This window comes from Leiobunum rupestre, chromosome 11 (genome assembly GCF_980474605.1).
Source record: "Leiobunum rupestre chromosome 11, qqLeiRupe1.1.hap1, whole genome shotgun sequence".
Lineage (NCBI taxonomy): Eukaryota > Metazoa > Arthropoda > Arachnida > Opiliones > Sclerosomatidae > Leiobunum > Leiobunum rupestre.
Genome location: NC_143394.1, coordinates 43,249,571 through 43,270,728, shown reverse-complemented (window position 1 = coordinate 43,270,728; position 21,158 = coordinate 43,249,571). Strand labels below are relative to the sequence as shown.

The following is a 21,158-nucleotide window of genomic DNA, read 5'->3' as shown; positions in this document are numbered from 1 at the left end:
TCTGATCAGGGTTGGACATAAGGCACTAGTCACTGCATTTGACTACTAAAATATATGCTCTGACTACTAAAATTAATCGAAATCTGGGGGCTTACTAGTCAATTTGACTAATGAAAAATTTCCCTAAATATTCATAAATAATGGCGAATCTGGCGTATCATAAATTCATCATTCATCAACCCCATTTTATTTAAAAAAATGTGATCGGCCAAAGTCATGTAACTCAAGTGATAATATATTCCTATTTTAATTCTGACGGGTAAAGCAAAATATTTTTATACCCTTCAATTTACCCCTACTAGTCCAACCCTGGTTCTGATACGTAAGCCTACATGATAATCATTAAGCCCTTGTCAGAAATAAAGAAGGCATATACAATGAAAATTCATGGAAGAGTTTTAAGCGATTCTTTATACGGAATTAAGACACGACTCAGCGAAAGCGTCAATCTTTTATAAGTCAGCGATCCGATACACTAGGTAGTAATTCATCCATCAAATTAGCGAAGCGGAGGAAAATAAACGCTGCTAAAGTAGGCCGAAACGGATGGCCTAACAACGTAAAGTAGGCAGACGCGAATTGAGTATGTCCTAAAGCTCCTCCGTCAATGTCCATTCTATCTCTCTCTCGAAGGCGCGACGACAGAGGAAGAAAATAAAGGGGAAGATGCGAAGGCGGAAGGGTGAAAGGGAGTGAGAGGGGTACAAAGAAATAGGAGCAGATGCGGGTGATGCGGTCGACAGCTGATGGTGACACGAGCGCGAGGCGATGCCCAAATTCATTCGCGGACTCCATCTTCATCGGGATAAAGCGCCACGGAGTAAAGAGAACCGAGGAGGGAAAAACAACACAGATCCTACATTGTCTCTCCCGACGATATCTCCGGACTCGCGAGTCGCTATTATTATGTAGGAGTCAGCGAAAGACAAGACTATACGACTGTTTTTTCCGTCCCTTCCTTTGAAATACGATTTTTTTATTTAAGTAAAAAGAAAAGAAGGAAAACCGGATGACGGGCTATAAAAGCCAGGTTACTACGCCGGCGGAAGATTTCTTCTAATAAAATTCCCGGATGATGGCTGTGGGAAGAGATACGGGTATTTTCTATGACTTATTTCGGGGCGGAATCTTTTCTATTACCCGAGATAGCTTCGATAAAGGAGCGATTAGGAAAAATGTCCGCCCGGGAAGCTAACGGGATAAGCGGGAACAAACGACACCATCTTTTTCTATAAATCTCCGCCTCCCCAGTTTCTCGTCGCGCGTTAAAATAAATAGCGCGGTGAAGAGGACGACATCACTCCCACCCGGTGGCGCCACTGACCATATCTTTCATAAAAACCAGAAGAAGGCGCGAGAATCCGACGACTGCCACGAGCCCTTCTTTCGCGGGTTAGTAATTCAGAATTAGAACGAGAGGCTCGCGAGCTTTTAACGGAATATACCTCGTCGTTACGCCTCGGTTATCTCTCACGCCCTATACTACGAAACGAGTCTTAACGAATAACGTCTCTAAAGGCGCGAATAAACTAAACTCCTTCGTCGTATCTTTAATTGTACGACGTGTTGAGGCGCTGGCTAGTTTCTTTTCAATTCTGGCGCCATCTATTATAATTAAAGCGCGGCCGAAATGACCCTGCCTAGATATTATTTCTAAAAGCAAAGTCATTTTTTAAGCAAACTTAAGAGAGAGTGTGAGGTTTAGATTATAATGTATTTCCATATAATAAAGGGGCGCGCTTTGGTGGCAGATTAAAAACCTTTGGAGAGAGTGTTGGCTTTAAAGCAGTGCGGCTATTAAAAGGGGAGGGGGTTCGAGAGGGAAGGGGTCCGAGGGGGCCTGTGGGTGAAATTAAATTTCTCGTTCCGCTCCGTGTTTGTTTATTACACCCAGGCGACTTTGAACGAACTTCAAATTTGCATTCCCGCCCACTTTCCGTTCACCCCCAAACCTCATATTTCATTTCGGCCAAGTTTTCGGCAGAGTTATACAAAATTTAGTTTACAAACTTTAACGGCGTAATATATAGCGCTGTATTCCAAAATTTTGCGATATTAAACGTCTTTCTCCTTGTAATATAACTCAATTTAAATGGAACGTCTATTTTCCGTCTACAAAGCCCTGTAGAAGTGCTCAATCCGCGGCACGCCGGTGTTGTGAGTAGAAATACCCACCAGGGGCAATATACTTTTACTGGTTAATACAAGAAAGGGATAAATAAACAAGAAGGAAGCCATTCGCGATTTGTCGTCTGATGGCTTACGCGGTCTCAGAAAGCGAAAGAAATTTTTTTAACTACTTTCCGCGAATGAATACAACGCAAAAGAGAGACCCGTTTGCTACAGCTCTAGACCGATTTTCGGCGCGGTTAAATGTATTAAGGCTAAGAGCGCTCTAAAGACTTACTCTATTAAACCAAAAAACGGTTTCATCTAAAATTAAGAACCTTTTTTATTCAAACATTAAATAATAAATATCCAATTATTAAATTTATTATTAAATAATAATTAACAATAATAAATATTCAATTATTAAATTTATTATTAAATAATAATTAACAAATAATAAATATTCAATTATTAAATTTATTATTAAATAATAATTAACCAATAATAAATATTCAATTACTAAATTTATTATTAAATAATAATTAACCAATAATAAATATTCAATTACTAAATTTATTATTAAATAATAATTAACCAATAATAAATATTCAATTACTAAATTTATTATTAAATAATAATTAACCAATAATAAATATTCAATTACTAAATTTATTATTAAATAATAATTAACCAATAATAAATATTCAATTACTAAATTAATTATTACATAATAAATATTAAGTTTTATATTTTTCGGAAAAGGGTTCATCCGCGCTTTCGGAAAAGACATTTTTCTTCGTGTATTATTATCTTTTGTGCGAGTATCATTAACTTTTGCCTTTTTAGGCCTGACGGGTTTTGAAAAGTCGGTTTTTTTATTTCGGGAGCGCGCGAGAACGCGGAATTGTTTTTCAATTTTCGCGCTTCCGATGTTTTTATTCTCCAAGTTCGCGTTTTCCATTTCTAAGTGATACTGAATACGTGACGACGTATATCGCTACTCAGTGGGGGCCTATTCTTGTCTCGGTTACGACATAACGATTCCACCTTATCACTTCGCCATACCGACATTCGAGATAACGACATTCGCTTGGAACCTTATTCTTGTCCCCCTGTCGCTATCATAGAGACTCTATGTCGCTATCAGAAATGTCGTAAAAACGAAAATACCGCCAGGCGAGTTGTGACGTCAACATCCGGTGACGTGCCCCTCTAATCGTCCAATACGAATCGCACTTATTTATTTCTGTCGGCTGCTGTAATATTTTTGCGTTTGTTTACGTTTTCGCAGTTGTCATTTTTGTTCTTCTTTGGTAGTTTTTTTTAAAATAACATTGAGTCGCGCCACAAAATTCTGCGGAAATCTAAAGGTTTTAATTTTAGAATACATGGAGGCTAATGAACGTTTCGTTAGCCGTAAGTTTGATGCAAACTGTACAAACGAGGCGTACAGTACACCGCGATGTGCATTAGTCTTGTCCAAAGGCTTAATGCTTGTGGTGGACCGTACTGGAGGTGCAGTAATTTTTTTGGAATAGAAATACTGTTACTTCTATTACTTATGCATAAATGTTCCAGAGTTTGGCTGACTGGAACTTCCCAAACTAGAACTAAGACAACTGAGGAAGGTCGAGCAAATGTTGGGCAGCTCTCGTTTATTGAGCGGCCTAGGGGGTACATTTGGCCACTACGAAGTACCAGAAGCTGGTTTTGGGGTAAGTATTCTTTCATGAATACATTTCATGCTAACATTTCTTGATTTTAACAACAGATAATTGAAGAAAATGGATGCGGCATTGGCTACTTTAGATCAACGTCCCGCAGCTTCTTCAACAATGGCTCCTCCATATTCAGTCACTATCGCCCATTCTTCTCCCACTGGCTCCCATTCCTGCAGATCTCCAAGATTTAATCATAGTTTACCAGTAGCGTCTGTGAGTTCTAACGATGAATATAAAGCCCCAGGAATGGAAGGTGTAGCTCCGTCTAGTGGAACTTTTGCACCTCTTCTTTTCAAAGAGAGACCTGGTTGCGGTAACCATTTCCAGTTACTCTGATTTGCTTTGCCGGAAGTTTCTAGCTCGGCCAAAACACGCGGCCAATAATATCAATCCTTCCATTCCTGGGGCTTTATATTCTTTGGTTCTAATCACTCCCAAGGTAAAAATATTTCTCCAGCTGCACGAGGTAAGTAGAAAATCATTTACTTTAAAAATATTTAAAATTTGGAAAAGATAATTTGGCTTAAACCGTTTAAAGGTCGCAACCAACAAAGGCAACAGGGTCATATGCGAGGGCTCAACAATTTCTTGAGAAAATAAATTCAAATCTTGATAAGCAAACTAAGATAATGGAAGATCAGTTGGAAACTTGGTGCCATATAGCTAGTTCTCAGAGGAGAATTTGTATTGTAAAAACTATTTGAGTTTCATATGCTTAGTTTTAAAACGAAGTAAGTGAAAAATTCAAATTTTTTATTTTGAAGAATCTTTTACAATTTCACTAATAAAGTTTTGAAAAGAAAAATAGTTGTTTTTCTGTTACCTATACACCCTCATACCTACCTTTATATTGAGAAGTTAATACTCAAAACTTACCTTAGGAATGATCTCTAGAGTTCTTGGTTGCTAGGTAACTTTTTTCAAAGATATCTTGAAACCATTGATGCCTTGTATATGTGGGCATCATGAGTACGCCCAGGAAACTTGGCTTTGACATTCAAAATTACCAAATCACAATCGCAAAGCTATAAAAACTATGTAAATTTTTGAATGTACATGTATATTATTTATATATAAAAATAAAGCTTACCAATTGCACGTTTAAGGAATGGTTTTCTTTCCTGTTAATGTACAAATGTTCACGATAATTTGAATCTTGTGAATTTGGAGCAACATTTGCAATGTGCGTACAATCTATTGCAGCAATGGCCCCCGGGAAATCTGGTCTTCTCCATAAATCTATACGCATTGTTAAATTAATATTTATCTGCTATGAGAAGATTTGATAATTACCTCAACTTTGTGGCTTCCCTTTACTCAGTGGAAATTTTATCCATTTTGGCATTAAAATGCTATTTATTGCATCGGTTTCTTGATGCAGACAGCGACTGACCGTGGCCTGACTGACATCAAGAAACAAATCTTTGCCAACTAGCTGCTTTCTGGTAAGCACAAAATCGAACAGCCACTAACGCCTAATGAACCATATAATTATTAAAACGCTAATAATTACGAACTTTAATTCTTAAATTCATGGCTCACCTTTGAATCTACAGGGAGATCCGTAACTCTTACGTTAGACGCGTTTGACTCTAACGTCGCTTTTAGATGCTCACAAATCTCTATTACTAAATACTTATCTAGGTGAAATAAACTTCTAAACTAATTTTCCGAAAGTTCAAAAGCTTTTGATCTATCTCTTAGAACTCTCTCCCACCCAAAACTCTTCGTTTCTTCCATTTCTGACAGACGCCAAAACTCAAAACATGCGAGCTGTAAAGCAGCCATTTTGAAAATACCGCGATTCGAAGCGAAAAATGACGTCATAACGACAAAGAAACGCGATTCCGACATCCCCAGCCCTGTCGTTATAATTCGCTGGCGATACGGCGATGTCGAAGTGAGTTTTGGAGACAAGAATACGGTTTTCGCCGGTCGATGTCGTTATGGCGATATTTTATCGATTCCGCCATAACGACATGCGTATCGCCAAGACAAGAATAGGCCCCCTGGACTGTAATTGGCTTTTTGACGAATTATACGCCTGCAAATTTGGATTGACGGCCCAGTAAAATCGGCGCGACGTTTGGCGACGCTCGTGCCTTCTCCATGGCCCCATCCACGGTTTTTTGGAAAGAAGCGCCGTGTTCCCTGTGGTCACTGTGGAAGACGCATTCACCGAGGTTGCGCTTCGCACTTCACACACGAGGAATTCGATAACCTTTGGGACGGATCTGATCCCAAACTGAGTAAATATATTTGTCCACGGTGTCACACTAAACTTAAAAAGGAACAACAGAAGCTGTTAAGTGCGAGTGTTTCTTCTTCAAACTCTAACACTACTTCTAGTACTTTGGGGGGGGGGGGGTGACTCCTCTCATGCCACAGACTGTAGTACCTCGAAGATGAATGGTTCAACCAATTCAAGCTCTACTCTTCCTAAAGGAGTTTCTAGGGAGCGAGACTTTAGCGACTTCAACGTTATTCTTAACGAGGTTTTCAAAATGGACAGTCTTTCACGTGACAAGCAGTCGATTCTTGACTCCTCTCATACCAACATCATCTTACTCGTTGACCTGGTCAGAGACCTTCAATTGACAGTCTCCTCACTCGCAATGTTGCCGAATAGCCAAACTTATGTTAAGTCTGTTTTAAAGACATCACAAAATTCAATAGTTCCCAAACTCTCATCCATGAGCAATCGTGAACCCACTGCAGAACCCATTCCGGTAATTCTGAACGGAAACCCTAAATCTGCTATCTTTTCTGCTAAATCTAGAACGAAGGCTTCACGAGCTAGCTATAGTGGAACAAAACGTGAGTCTAAACTCAAAGCAGCCACTGATCATCTTCGGCCTCCTAGGAAAGCGCTGTTTGTGACCAGGCTTGCGGTTGGACTGAGCGATACGGAACTATTGGAAATCTTGTTAGACGAAACCAAATTGCAATCGCTTAAATGTACTAAACTGAAAACGAAATATGATACTTACTCTTCTTTCCATGTTAGCTGTGATGAATCTGAGTTTAACCAGTTACAGGACCCGAGTAACTGGCCGTCTAACTGTTTATTCAAGGAATTTAACGGCAGGCTGAGAAATGAATACCTATATTCTGTAACCACCTCTAACCAATAATGTCTAAGTCTCTTAAAATAGGATATCAGAACACAGGTGGCCTTCGTACTAAATCCAATACTTTCTTTAATAATGTTAATTTAACCTCCATGGACATTATCTGTATTACGGAGACGTGGTTCAATGACAGCCACTTTGATGAAGATTACTTCCCTAACAATTTTCAAATTTTCCGATCGGACAGAAACAACTCTGCTGATCCCAATATTCGTGGCGGTGGTGTTCTTATAGCAGTGAAAAATAACTTTACGGTTATAAGGCGGACTGATCTTGAGAGAGTTCCTGAATGCGTATTTGTGGAGGTCAAGATTACCTCTGTTTCTTCCGTATTAATTGGGAATATATATCTGTCACCAAGTATTAGCGATAAAATATATGAGGAATTTAGCCTACACTGGGCATCTCACTGTGCCAACATTTCAAATATCTTTATATTCGGGGATTTTAATTTACCTAAACTAGACTGGCCAAATTTCAGTACGCTAGACTGTAGCTATACAACTAAGCGGAAGGCGTCCCACGTCTTTGATATTTGTTACTCGAGTAATCTTCATCAATTAAACTATATACAAAATGATTGTGGCAATGTACTCGATCTTTGTCTCTCAGATATCAATGCTGTAAATATCTTTCCATTAAAAGAAACCTTTATTGAAATTTGCAAACGACACCCGCCCTTTTACGTAGAGTATTTTACGAACTTCGATAATACTATTTCCCATTCTACGCAATCTTTTAATTATCCTAAAGGAAATTATCTCCAATTGTACACATTCCTACGCGACCATGATTGGTCAGATTTTTACAACCAAAATGACGTCGACATCTGCGTTGACATTCTAACCAAGGCAACACAAACTGCTATGAATAATTCTATACCTAATACAGTAAAACAATCTTTTAAAAATTTCCCTAACTGGTACTCTAAGGAGCTCATAAAAATTCTAAAAAGTAAAAAATACTTTCATAAGAAATTTAAGCGAACTCAGAATTCTGAAGACTATAAGCAGTACAGCAATTTACGAAAAATTTCCAAAAACCTCATTGATAGAGATTTTAAAGTTAATACTAAAAGTATTTGTGATATGGCTGTAAAGCATCCCAAAATGTTTTGGGGCTTCGTAAATAAGAATTTAAATGGTAAACCTATGGATATTCGGTTAAAAAATGAAAATGTAATTTTAACAAAACCCACTGCTCTCGCAAATGAATTTGCCTCTATATTCTCCAAAATTTCTACTGATACTATAACTGCTAACCATTCTATACCTGATGGTCAAAATTATTTGCATTCAGATACTTACAATTCTTTATCGATATCTCAAAATGACATAAAAGAAGCCATTTTGAGTCTTAAATTAACCTTTTCTACTGGCATTGATGGTATCCCAGCCTTCATCGTCAAGGGCTGTGGTGACGTTCTTCTACCCTTATTAGAATTTATTTACAACCTATCTATAAAAACCAATAAATTCCCTACTATATGGAAAACCTCTGTACTAAGTCCAATATTCAAAAATGGCTTTGCGGGAGACCCCAAAAATTATAGACCTATTTCGTTGCTTTCTATTTTTGCTAAAACATTTTATTATATCATACACAAATATATTTCGAACTGGTTCAACTCTTTTCCCAACTCTCCCCAACATGGGTTCTTGAGAGGGAAAAGTGTTGAAACGAATCATATGAATTTCTTAAGTGACGTCACCACAGCGGTAGAAAACCAGAAACAGATTGACGTGGTTTTCTTGGACCTTTCCAAAGCTTTCGATAAAGTCTCGCACCCATTGCTACTGAAGAAAATTGAAAAGTATGGACTTCATGGCAGTCTGTTGCGTTGGTTAGAAAACTATTTGTCCGATCGTAAAAACATACTGAAATGCAACGGTGTTTTAACCGACGTCTCCTACTGTGTCAATACGGGGGTTCCCCAGGGGTCCTCCCTTGGTCCCTTCTTATTTAATATTTATATATACGACTTGCAATTCGAAATTAAAAATTCCTCCTTGCAGGGGCGTAGGAACCAGGGGGGGCAAGGGGGGCAATGCCCCTCCCTAGAATTTTGCTGGGAGGGGCAACTAATGTTATTGCCCCCTCCAACTTTTTGGTCAGTAGACATCTTCACAAGTCTCAAATTCTCATTTTAAAAGCATAAAAAGCTTATAGAACCTCAATTGTGTTTAAATTTCAGTCTTTTCCCGCCAATTTACATAGTAGTACAGTACACATGCATTTGGAGAAGCTACACTCGATTAAAAATTCAAAACCATTCTCCAGACCCCTTTTGGTTTCTCTTTGCCCCCTCCAACTTCTAGAACGTTCCTACGCCCCTGCCTCCTTGTATCAATTCGCCGACGATCATAAAATTGGTAAAGAAATTTCAAACTTTTCGGACTCCGTACATCTACAAGAAGATCTTAATCGAGTTTCAAAATGGTGTTCATCTAACAATTTGGCTATTAACCCATTAAAATCAGCTCTTGTTTCATTTAGTAGAAAAACTGAAAACATTCGGTATATTTTTAAAATTGATAATGAACCTATTCCCCGAAAAAACTTAATTAAAGATCTTGGTGTGATTTTCGAAAAATGCTTATTTTTTAGAGAACATATTCAAAACACTGTAAATAGCTGTAGAAGATTATTAGGCGTAACTTGAAAACTCAGTAAGAAAATAAACTCTAAAAAACATTTTATACTTCTATATCATAGCTTGATTAAGTCCAAATCTACGTACGGATCTTTAACCTGGGGAGGGTGCAGCAATTATCTGTTGCAACATATCGAAAATATTCAAAAGAAATTTGTAGAATATCTTCATACATATTTAAAAAAAAAATACTATTTATAATTATTCAAAAATTCTAAATGATCTCAAAATTGACACACTAGAAGACTCTCGAAAAAAGGCTGAACTAATTTTTCTTTATAAACTACTAAACAATATAATACCCAGTGAAAAGTTAATTTCAAAACTAAATATATCTGTTCCTCAGTACAATACTAGAACTACAAAAATGTTTCAAACTGAAAAGAGTACTCTGAATCCTATTAATAGAATACAAATAACTGCAAACACCCACTCCAATTAAATAGATTTGTATATCTGTAAAGTATCTGAAATCAAAGCATTGCAAATGTATGGGAAAATTTCTTAATTTAACAACCAATTGTACCTAACCTAGTTAAGTCTTTGATATTTTATCAGACTCCAGTTTTATATAAATTCAGGTTATAATATATCTGATTTCACTACTGTGATATGTAAATATGTATATCTAAGTAACACGCTGTGTACCAACTAGTTGACACTGTAAAAAGGGTTGTTTTGGAACACATTAAAATTTCATTTCATTTCATTTCATTTCATTTCATTTCATTTCATTTTAAATAATAAATATTCAATTACTAAATTTATTATTAAATAATAAATATTCAATTACTAAATTTACTATTAAATAATAAATATTCAATTACAAAATTTATTATTAAATAATAAATATTCAATTACTAAATTTATTATTAAATAATAAATATTCAATTACTAAATTTATTATTAAATAATAAATATTCAATTATTAAATTTATTATTAAATAATAAATATTCAATTATTAAATTTATTATTAAATAATAAATATTCAATTACTAAATTTACTATTAAATAATAAATATTCAATTACTAAATTTACTATTAAATAATAAATATTCAATTACAAAATTTATTATTAAATAATAAATATTCAATTACTAAATTTATTATTAAATAATAAATATTCAATTACTAAATTTAATATTAAATTATAAATATTCAATTACTAAATTTATTATTAAATAATAAATATTCAATTATTAAATTTATTATTAAATAATAAATATTCAATTATTAAATTTATAATTAAATAATAAATATTCAATTACTAAATTTATTATTAAATAATAAATATTCAATTACTAAATTTACTATTAAATAATAAATATTCAATTACTAAATTTATTATTAAATAATAAATATTCAATTACTAAATTTATTATTAAATAATAAATATTCAATTACTAAATTTATTATTAAATAATAAATATTCAATTATTAAATTTATTATTAAATAATAAATATTCAATTACTAAATTTATTATTAAATAATAAATATTCAATTACTAAATTTATTATTAAATAATAAATATTCAATTACTAAATTTATTATTAAATAATAAATATTCAATTATTAAATTTATTATTAAATAATAAATATTCAATTATTAAATTTATTATTAAATAATAAATATTCAATTACTAAATTTATTATTAAATTATAAATATTCAATTATTAAATTTATTATTAAATTATAAATATTCAATTATTAAATTTATTATTAAATTATAAATATTCAATTATTAAATTTATTATTAAATAATAAATATTCAATTACTAAATTTTAGTGTTGTGAGTCGGAAAATTTTCAGAATTTTTCTGAAAAAATAAAAAAAAGGTTTCTTTCCATGATTAGTCTAATGTATTGTTTGTAAATCTAATAAAGCAACATTTTCGCCTCATTTTTTGGAATTTGAAAGTAAAACTAAACCTCTAGACTAGCTTAAACTGATTAACAATGTAACACTATTCATGTTTTGTAGTATGTTTACTGTTATTAGACATTTTATATCGATAAAAGTTAAAAATATTAAAATCTATTAAAAAGTAATTTATGTTTCAATTTTTTATGGAAATTTTTCCGCATTTAATTTTTCCGGAAAATTAACCTACTATTATATAATAAATATTCAATTAAAATCTATTTATTTAAGCAGTATTCTCAATTCCTAGCACTGAAATAAAAATTTAGAATATACCTCCACAACGTAATTAAATTTTCTCAATAATACCCCATTTTTCCGAGAATTATGAATATAATATTGGGCAGATTAAGTTATTGCTAGAAAACGCGTTAGAAACGTGTAGACGTAGCGTTAACAAACTATTTATTCCGCACGTGTCCCGTACGAGTACCCTAGCTCTAGCTTAATCTGTTTCCAAGCGAATCTTTGGCTTAAAAATTTAAGATCCAAAAAACTTCAAAGTGAATCGAGTATTTTCCCCTCAGAAGAATCTGGAAAAACTAGCACTAAACAGAATTCTTAATCAGACTAAAACCCATTTTTAATCAAATAATTCCCCAAAGTGCGTTCATTGGACCCGTCTTTTTCGCTTTTAAATAAAAAAGACTTTTGACATAAAGGAGGATTAGTAATTAAACCGAATAAAAAAGGAATTATTTAAAGTTAAGGCTTCCGTACTTCTCCTTCTATAGATTGAAGCACCTCCCTTATAGTCTAGGCGTAAATTAAATAAAATAAGACATAAAAATCGTGAACAAAAATAAACTTCGTTGGAAAAAAAAAGTTAGAAAAACGTGTACAGAAGCTAGGCGTAAAAACGAGCTTAATTTAAGAACACTAAGCACGTAGCGGCGCTTAGAGAAAACGACCATCAAGTTGAAGCGTCGAAAGCATGCCGAAACGGGGCGGAACTCGTTCAGAACGTCAGCCGCTGTCAGAAGCTATCAAAGCCTCGCTTACCAATTAAGGGGGCCTAGACGCGACCAGCTTACCACCGCTGGGATCGGGAAGACGGTCCTCGCCTTCGCCAATCTCCTATCTCTCTCTCTCTCCTTCTCTTAGGCGCTAAACAAAAGGAATCGCCTAGCAACCGTTTGCTAAATTCCCCGATGGATGGCGCCATAAACTTCATATTTCCATCGCCTCCCCTTCAATTCCATTCTTTGCCCGAAAGTTTCTCCTAAATGGATTATGCCATTGTTTGGAAAATGGCCTGGTATTGAGTTTAATTTATTCCGATTGCGGGATGCCAAATTAGCGGAAAACGCGCGTGGCGAAGTACGCCGAATCATTTCTTTGCTCTCCACCGATAATTAGCATATAAAAGGCTAAGGGAATCAGTTTTGAATTTCAAAACACGCGGAAAAATATAAACCCAGATAAATACGTTATCGGGGCTTTAACAACGTGGTTTTTTTGTCTCCGCGTATAGAGAGACTACGGGGAAAATGATTCCCGGGCTTAAAAGGAAACCGTATAGCGAAAGATGTAATGGAAAAATTCGCAAAAAAAAACGATGGCTTGGTTTCGGGCGAAATGAAACGAAGAGAAAGAGATATCCATAAAACGGGTGTCGTAAGTCAGCGATAACGATTCCCCGGTGTAGCCGGAAAATCACGCGTCACGCCAACGAAGGGCGATAGCTTCGGAGTGTACTGACGAGAGACGTCGGGATGGTAGGATGAGGAAGATGATTCGAGGAAGGAGGTGCCGGAAGAATATTCCGCTAGATTAGCAAGCGAGGCACGAATTTCTACTTTGACGCGCCAAAAGAGGAAACCCCGACAATTGGTTCGACCTCTCCTTTCCAGCGTGGTTGCGAGTTTCGGCGCTTAAGCAATCAAACCTTCGGGGCTTAACAAAAAATAAACCAGATATCTCGAATCCATGTTGTATCTTTTGGTAAACGGATACGCCGTCTCTTTCCCAGTAAAAATCAAACTATTTTATGGCGTCCACGTACAAGCTATTCTCGAAATTGACTGTTCGATTCGAACTAGATAAAATATATTCAAACTGCGGTGGATTTCTTAATAATATTAATATTTTTGATTATATAATTAGCGAATAAGTAGATTAGTCCATTATAAAAAGGGATAATAAAGCCAGACCCGAAACAAATTTGAAGAAATTTAAAAACTTACAAATAGCTCGTACCGATAGGTCTTTGAGCGAACAAAAAGACGCGAAACTCGGACCAAATAGATCATCGAGTGAAAAACGAAATTAAATTAAATTAAATAGCCAGAAATTCCAACGGTAGACCGGTTTCGTCCTATTTGGGACTCGTCAGTACCGTGCGGAAAATCTGGCTCGCGACTATAACACCAAATAGAGAAACTAAGCCTAAATATTAAAATTTTCAAAACGAGTTGCATAGCAACGGAAAGCCGAATAGGGGGAGAGTGGTGGAGATTTTAAACTCTATAATATTTTTGCCCTAGTTAAAGAAAAATTACCTTCTCATTTCGCAGGTGACCAAAAACAAATTACGAAAATCACATTTCCCTTCGTATTACTATACAGGGTGTTCCAAAAGGTTATGGAAAAATGTTAAGGAGTTGTAGGGGGTGAGTTGAGAAGTATGCCTGTTTTTCCCCCTTTTTCCTACGATGAGAGAGCTTCAAAGTGTGGCCTACTAGCCCCTGGAAGTAGGCTGCAACAAGTGCAAAACCAAGCAGCAGGGAAATGCGAACATTAAGGTTTGGGTTCGTGTGATAGGTGAAAAAGGACTTTGTAAACAAATCGAGATAACCAGCGTAAAAAAAGTAAACTTAAACAGTGTTTAAAGTCCCTGCTGCATACATACATACATATATACATATTTATTTTCCTTTTGATTTTACAAATCCCTTTTGAAACATAGGGGAAACCATTTAAATATGGATTAACAGGAGTTAATACAGAAATAAAATTTCAGAAACATTTACATACAGAGTTAATGTAGGCATATTATAAAACACTAAAAATTAAGAAATTAAACATGTATACACAGAAACTTTAAATTTGGATCTACAGTCTTTTAAGCCTGAGACTACCCCAAAACCCTAAAATTTGTTTTGTGACCTCAATATCTTGCCAGTCAACATACGCAGGCCCTAAGCCGAGAAGGAAGGCTACGCAGTCAACGGACTTGGTCAGCTCGGTTTCGCGTTAGTTGCAGCCTACTTCCAGGGGCTAGTAGGCCACACTTTGAAGCTCTCTGGTGCTCTTTTAACTCATATTAGGAAAATGGGGGAAAAACTGGCATACCTCTCAACTCACCCCCTACAACTCCTTCAAATTTTTGCATAACCTTTTGAACCACTATCCTTCACTAGTCACCACCATCTTGGATCAAAATCAACAAAAATGACTGAATCTTCGACTGTATTAAAATTACAGGCAATACTAACTGAATACAGACTTTTGTAATTTTAAATCGCTAATCAGTTTTACAATTCAGTACAGTTACGTACAATTTAGTAGCGACAAATAGATGTCCGTAATAGTAAAAATTCTGGTTGGAACAAATGAGATTATAATATGTAGGATAATATAATGGAATAAGTTTTAATGAAGGAACGTTCAATCCATTATTGCGGCAAAATTAGGCGAGCAAAAGGGAAAAGTGGTTGAAAGATGATATTTATAGAGTATATTCGGCCTTTGCAATACAGCTGGAGGCAAATGAAGTGGTACAGCGAGTCGATGTAATCCATAAGAGGCTTATTCGGGGTCGGAACTTATTTGAAAGGCTTGACAAATAGAACCCCCCGAATGGAACCAAGCGAACTGGCTAAACCCCAAATTCTTCTATACGTCTATAGATATTACCATAAGTAACATAATAACAATAAGTATGACAATTAATGAGATTTACAACCAAACTGATTATCATAGTTATTGCGTAATCACGAGGTTTTCTCAGCACAGAGCCCTCTAGTGTCGAAAATACGCGAGAATTCCGCTTAGCCGAAATATCTGGTTTCCGATAGATAGGCGGAATATTAGCCTAAAATGATAAAAATTAAAAAAAGTTTTTCTCGGCGCCGCGAGCTCATGTTTATTTATCACGCGTGATTCGCACGCGGGCTTCAAAACAAAACCAAAGCCCCTCGCGACTCCAAAACGTGCTCTCCGATATTAAGCTTAAATTTTTATCAAAAAGTTGTTATCCAAAACGGTAAGTCACAGCTTGAAGAGAGTATCAGTGCCGAAAAAAGGTTCGGTTAGAAAATTAGCATTAAAGCAATAGAAAGAATAATACTTATTGTTATTATGTTACTTATGATATTACGTAAATGCGGAAGTATTAATTAACCTTGTATCTCTCTCTGCCGCGCAGAATTTACGGGGAAAATATGAGGATTTGCAGTTCAATTTTGATCCTGCGTAATCTTTCAAACAATTTCACTTCTAACGAAATATTCTTTATAGATGTTTCTATAAAATGAATAAAAAGTAAAAGATACAGCTTAAATAGTATATTCTTCGCACGAGCACTAGAAAATCCAAATATCCATCGCGATTGTAGACTTGTAAAAGTAAGAGACTGTGACGTAAGAGGCAACATATATTTTTTTTACTTTTTATTCATTTTATCAGAAGTAAATGAACCGAAGTTATCGAAATAGCGCTCAGAATTGGAAGGCGTTTTCCTTATGAAAAAGATGTGAAAATCGAGTCAAATAAAAGCTAATTTCCATCCCCGTCTTTTGACGTGATAAATTGCACTTGGGAATTGTCTGTAGGCCTATAGCTATTTCTATGTATAAAAAAATGGTTTCATAAAAAAAAACATTTTTTTTTCGGCCTAGGAGCGTGCAAAATTTAAAATTCGAGGTAAAAATGTTACTTCATAAGGAAAACGCCTCCAACATAGGGAGTATAGCAGTCTGATAACTTCGGTTCATTTATTTTGATTTTATATTATAGAACATTTAATTATTTCTCAAATCGTGAAAATACACTCAAATTAAATTTGAAAATCGTGTAAAGAAATTCGATTTTACTTCCTCGACGTAAAACCACAATGTCATTTCAATTACTTCTCCGTGTATATGAAAACATTACCCAGGCGTCAAACCTTCGAATAGATGAGTTATTATCTTATTTTATCCATTCCGATTGGTTCCGAAGATCAGTCTATTAAATCTAGAGGGCGTCCTTGGCGGATTACTCGAAAGGAATTGGATTAGAGAAGTAACGCTCCTTCGCCTTCAAAGGGATATAGACTCGGGGAAATGAGGGCGTTCGTATATTTGTTGAAAGGATATTTCGCTGTTTAACTGAAAGTCAATTAAAATTTATGCCGCGAGCCACTGACACTGTGAGTGTCAAAAGCCGCGTCGAGTTTCGTTCATCCCCCCCCCCGCTATAATCTTATCTTCCCATCAGCCGAAATGTTTACCAAAACACCCCGAGCGCACGACGGAGCTAAGGGACAGTTTGGCGATCTCAACAACCGGGAACTGACTCACTCAGATTGTATTAAAGTTTGTAGCCAGGATAAGACGGAGTTGTTAGCGCGTCTTCGAATAGAAGACATCTAGGCGAAACTGAAATCGCGTGGTGTTATACAATTCATTATAGAAGCCTGGTTGTTGACGAAGCTGATCAGCAATCAGTGTACACCGAATTCCCCTTTCGCTCCACCAAACACTCCGGGCGATGGCGTAGTACAAAAGTTTCTTCAAACTTTTATATAGGATAGGATAGTCGTCGACGCTACGAAATTGCGCTAAATCAACTCTATCAACTCACCGCGTTACGCAAACAATCGTTTTAATATCGCTTCGGGGATCTGAAGAATTTTCAAAGAAATTCCGGCTATAGAATGAAGCTTTTGTGTTGGAACAGAGGAATTAAAAATGGCCAAAACGTTAAGCCTAGGTTCTCAAGGTTATCGAACCGGTATACCCAGAAACGAGCTAAATAAATATACGCTCGAAAAGAGAAAAATGCGCCTAGATTTCGCGACGGGGGAATGTAGATATTAGTTTTAAAATTGCTTTCTAAAGACGAGTGCTTAAGTCGGTTTCCGTTCGGTTTCCGCGTCCAATTTCGTAGCAGCGCTAGTCAATTTTAATTTGGAAAACGAAATTCCCGCTAGGATTCGACCCGTTCGCGTTTCGAAGGATCATTAACGAGCAATAATTTGTATAAATTCATTTCGACTGCTGGCCGACCGAAACTTCAAACACACCTTGCCCGAAATTAAAGACTAAATACCGGGACTTATCATTCTCCGGAGAGGAGGCGCGGGAGGAGAGGTTCTGTTCGATTGTCGTTTGGAAAATGTCATCGGAAAAACGAGGGTCCGAGCCACCCCCCCCCCCCCGGCGGGATTGTCACCGAGTATAACATTAAGCGAAGGAGAAGAGTTTTAATTACGAAAATGCTTTTCGTCGAAATTGAAGAGTCCCTTATTCGCGGCTCGTCTGCCGTACGAGAGCGCGTTATTGACGATGCTCTATACAAAAGAGGGGCCACCAATCTTCGAGGAAAAGTTGTTGGAAAGGAATTAAATATTCTTCGCGCTTCTGAATTTACATAGTTCTCCATCAAAGGGACCAAAATAGATCGCCTGGAGAACCGGAGGAATGAGAGAAAAGTTTCCAGCCGAGGCGTGCAAAAATGAGAAATAATTACGTAACATATCATTCTCGATTCCATTTTGTAAATTTAAATTATCATTTCGTAAATTACGGAATCGATAGAATCGCGAGGGTTGCGCCGAGGGCTGAATGAGGAATCGGCCTTTTATGCGGCCTTTCCAATCGACCGCCGGAGAAGAGAACAAATTTTCCCCTCATTGGGCGGTATTTAAAATTAGAAATTGGGGAAAACGGAGAAATTAAGGCGTTTGTTCCGCTTCAGTCGGCCACCTCCCGCTAGCAGCCAACGCGTCATTTAAGCGCGATTTAAAAGGGCGGGGGGCTTAAAAGGGGTATTTTCTTTCAACGCGGATAGTCCCCATCTTTCAAAAACAGCCAGCGATAAGTGATTACGAGTTTTGCAAAAGTGGGTGGTGAGGAAACTCAATTTGCAGCAAATACTCATTAGCATCCTCGCAGTCGTTGAGAAGTGGCGCGCGGGGTTGCTGGGATCAAAGAGGAGGTCACTATCGCGATGTGGTAGGACGACCGTGTACGATACGCCTTAAAGATTTGGACGTACTCCGAGTTTGTTTGTCACGAATGAACGGATATTTCCGTCGGAGTGGGAGCTGAATGGGATACGGGCGAAGAGGGAAAGAGTCGCTTTTTGATAAGGGGCAAATCCAGGCGTTAAGCGTCGAGACACGACTACGTACTTCCATCGGAAATAGAGGTAGGGGATAAAAATGGGCCTCGCCAGTTCGATCAATCAAGCGGACGCCAAAATGTTCGCGCCAAAGTAACGTTTCCAGCCCTTCGTTTTCCGGGTGATCCGGGTGATCCGGGACGCTTCGTCGTTATCCTCTTCGTTCGCAAACCGCGGGAAAGTTTGCCAGTTTCTTTGCCGATATTATGCTCTGATAATTGCGGGCATCTATCAAAATAGACGTCGCTTTAGTCAAAGAGGAAAACATCTGGGCGCGTGAAAAGCGAGTTCCGCGGTGGGGCGACGATGATGGAGCTATCGACCATACTCCGCTTTCTTTTTTAAAAACGCCTCGCCTGTTGAGCTTAAAATATAAATACGTATACATGACAAAGTTCAGTTTTCGTGTACTACATCCTAATCGATTAAGCTTCATTTATATTAATATACTTTTAATATCTTAAAAAGCGGTTGGTATTTTTGGAAACTTCAAATGATAAGTGGTATTATCATATAAATTTAAGTTGAAACACCTTACGCTACTTGATTGAATTAAAAATAAACAAGCTGGCAAGCTTGCCAAAATATACCTCTCCTCGGAAGAGTTTTTAATTTTCAGTGAAGCGTATCTGTATCCGTGGTGCTGCGGTAGAACGCTCACCTGTCGTTCAAAAGGGCTCGGGTTCGAATCCCGGCCGATTAAAAAATTATACTACATCCAATGACAAAAAGAGTGCGCTTTTGGAAAAACCTTTTCCCTGATTCTAAGAACCTGCGTACGCAATGATTACCCTTTGCCTCGAAAATGCGAACGCGTTCGAAGGCCTGACAGACAGACAGACTCACCCACAGACAGACAGACACGGTGGTTGTATAACCCCTCCTAGGGTACAAAGTCCCCTCGAAGAGGTAAAAACCACGAATTTAATGCGGAAGTAAAATTAGTTATTTATTTAATGCGGAAGTAAAATTAGTTATTTATTTAAAATAAATAAAAACAAAGCCGACTAGTTTCGACGCAACATTGTGTCATTGTCATTAGCATCGACGATGTTTGTAAAAGGGCTTAGCCTACCTAATCTAATCCTACGATAAAAATGATAACCAAAGTGGTATCCTAATCCTACGCAAAGTAATACGAAACTTTAAGCTATAGCCGCTTCTATTTCACAAATTTATCTCTAACTTTTAGACTTTAATCGGCTCCTAAGAGATAAACCTCAAGAGCAATTCCCTCCCCCCCTCCACGCAGCAGAGCGGTTCAAATGATTCTTAAAAACAAAAGAAAAAGGCAAAAAGGGGGAGGGATGTTATCGCGAAACTAATATATTAAGAGCCATCCCTCCCCGGCGCGGATAAAAATCCAAAATGACTCGTTAATCAAACATTCTTTTCTCTTAAAATCGCAATCAAGGAGAATTCTCAACTTTAACATTTATCACCGCGCAAGGTGAAAAGGAGAAGGAACGGGCGGGGGGATGTGACGATTTAAATTACGGTTTACACATTTCCGAGTCTAGAGGGAGGCTACGCTCTCTAGTACGGGGTTACTGGTTGGGCCTATATCGCGAAAGCGCGGTGAGCGAGCCAGACCCATTAGCGAAGAACAATCATTATTAAATCGGTGTCCTGGGAGACGCCTACGTTGGAAAATAATTTTCCCAAAGTGTCCCGGCGCTCTTTTCATTTCGCTATACTTACAACGGCACTCGAGAAGGATGAACCGGATGACCAGTTCAAAGTGTCCCTTTATACTTATAGATAGGGTGCGGGAGTCAACTTCGGATTATTGGAAGGTCATACGGGACATTGGCTAGTTTATCTTCCGTTGGTCATTTATACGACCCCTATGCCTTCCCCCTAAACAAATTTCGCCTCGCGGGGATCGATCAAGCGAAAGGACACCGGCTGTATATTTCCCAGAGTGAAGGCGTTCAATTAGTCGGGACAGTTCGAATTTTATCTCGCCTAAGGTTGCCCGCTCCATAATCTCATCGACGAAGCTTACAACTTAATTAATTTCCCAGTTGATACGAGATTAGTTCACCTTTAGAGAGGATACTACTCTTGTAAATTAACTTCTCCTGGAACACCGGTGTAATGCCGCTCAGCTGACGAGTTGTAGGTGATTTTTCTTTATTTCAGTTTCTTACGTTAAAGGCCTAGGATTTCTTCTGCCAGTTTTCCCTTAAAGTTTTCTTCCCGCCGCGCAAATATCCTGGTGGTAGGCCAACGTGTTCTGCGGTTGAAGAAAACTTTAAGGAAAACTGACAGAAGAAATCCTAGCCCTT

General features: G+C 37.0%; 1 protein-coding gene and 1 long non-coding RNA gene across 3 annotated transcripts in view; one reads left to right on the top strand and one right to left on the bottom strand.

The window, feature by feature from the left end:
* LOC149922920 (uncharacterized) overlaps positions 1-21,158 on the top strand; it is a 164,381-nt gene that overhangs the window by 103,379 nt on the left and 39,844 nt on the right. The gene's annotated exons all lie outside the window — the stretch shown is intronic.
* On the bottom strand, positions 4,951-5,819 carry LOC149922921 (uncharacterized). The gene is made up of 3 exons (XR_016477405.1): positions 5,373-5,819; positions 5,124-5,305; positions 4,951-5,069 (listed from the first exon to the last, which is right to left on the bottom strand). It is a non-coding gene; the product is annotated as an uncharacterized LOC149922921 (long non-coding RNA).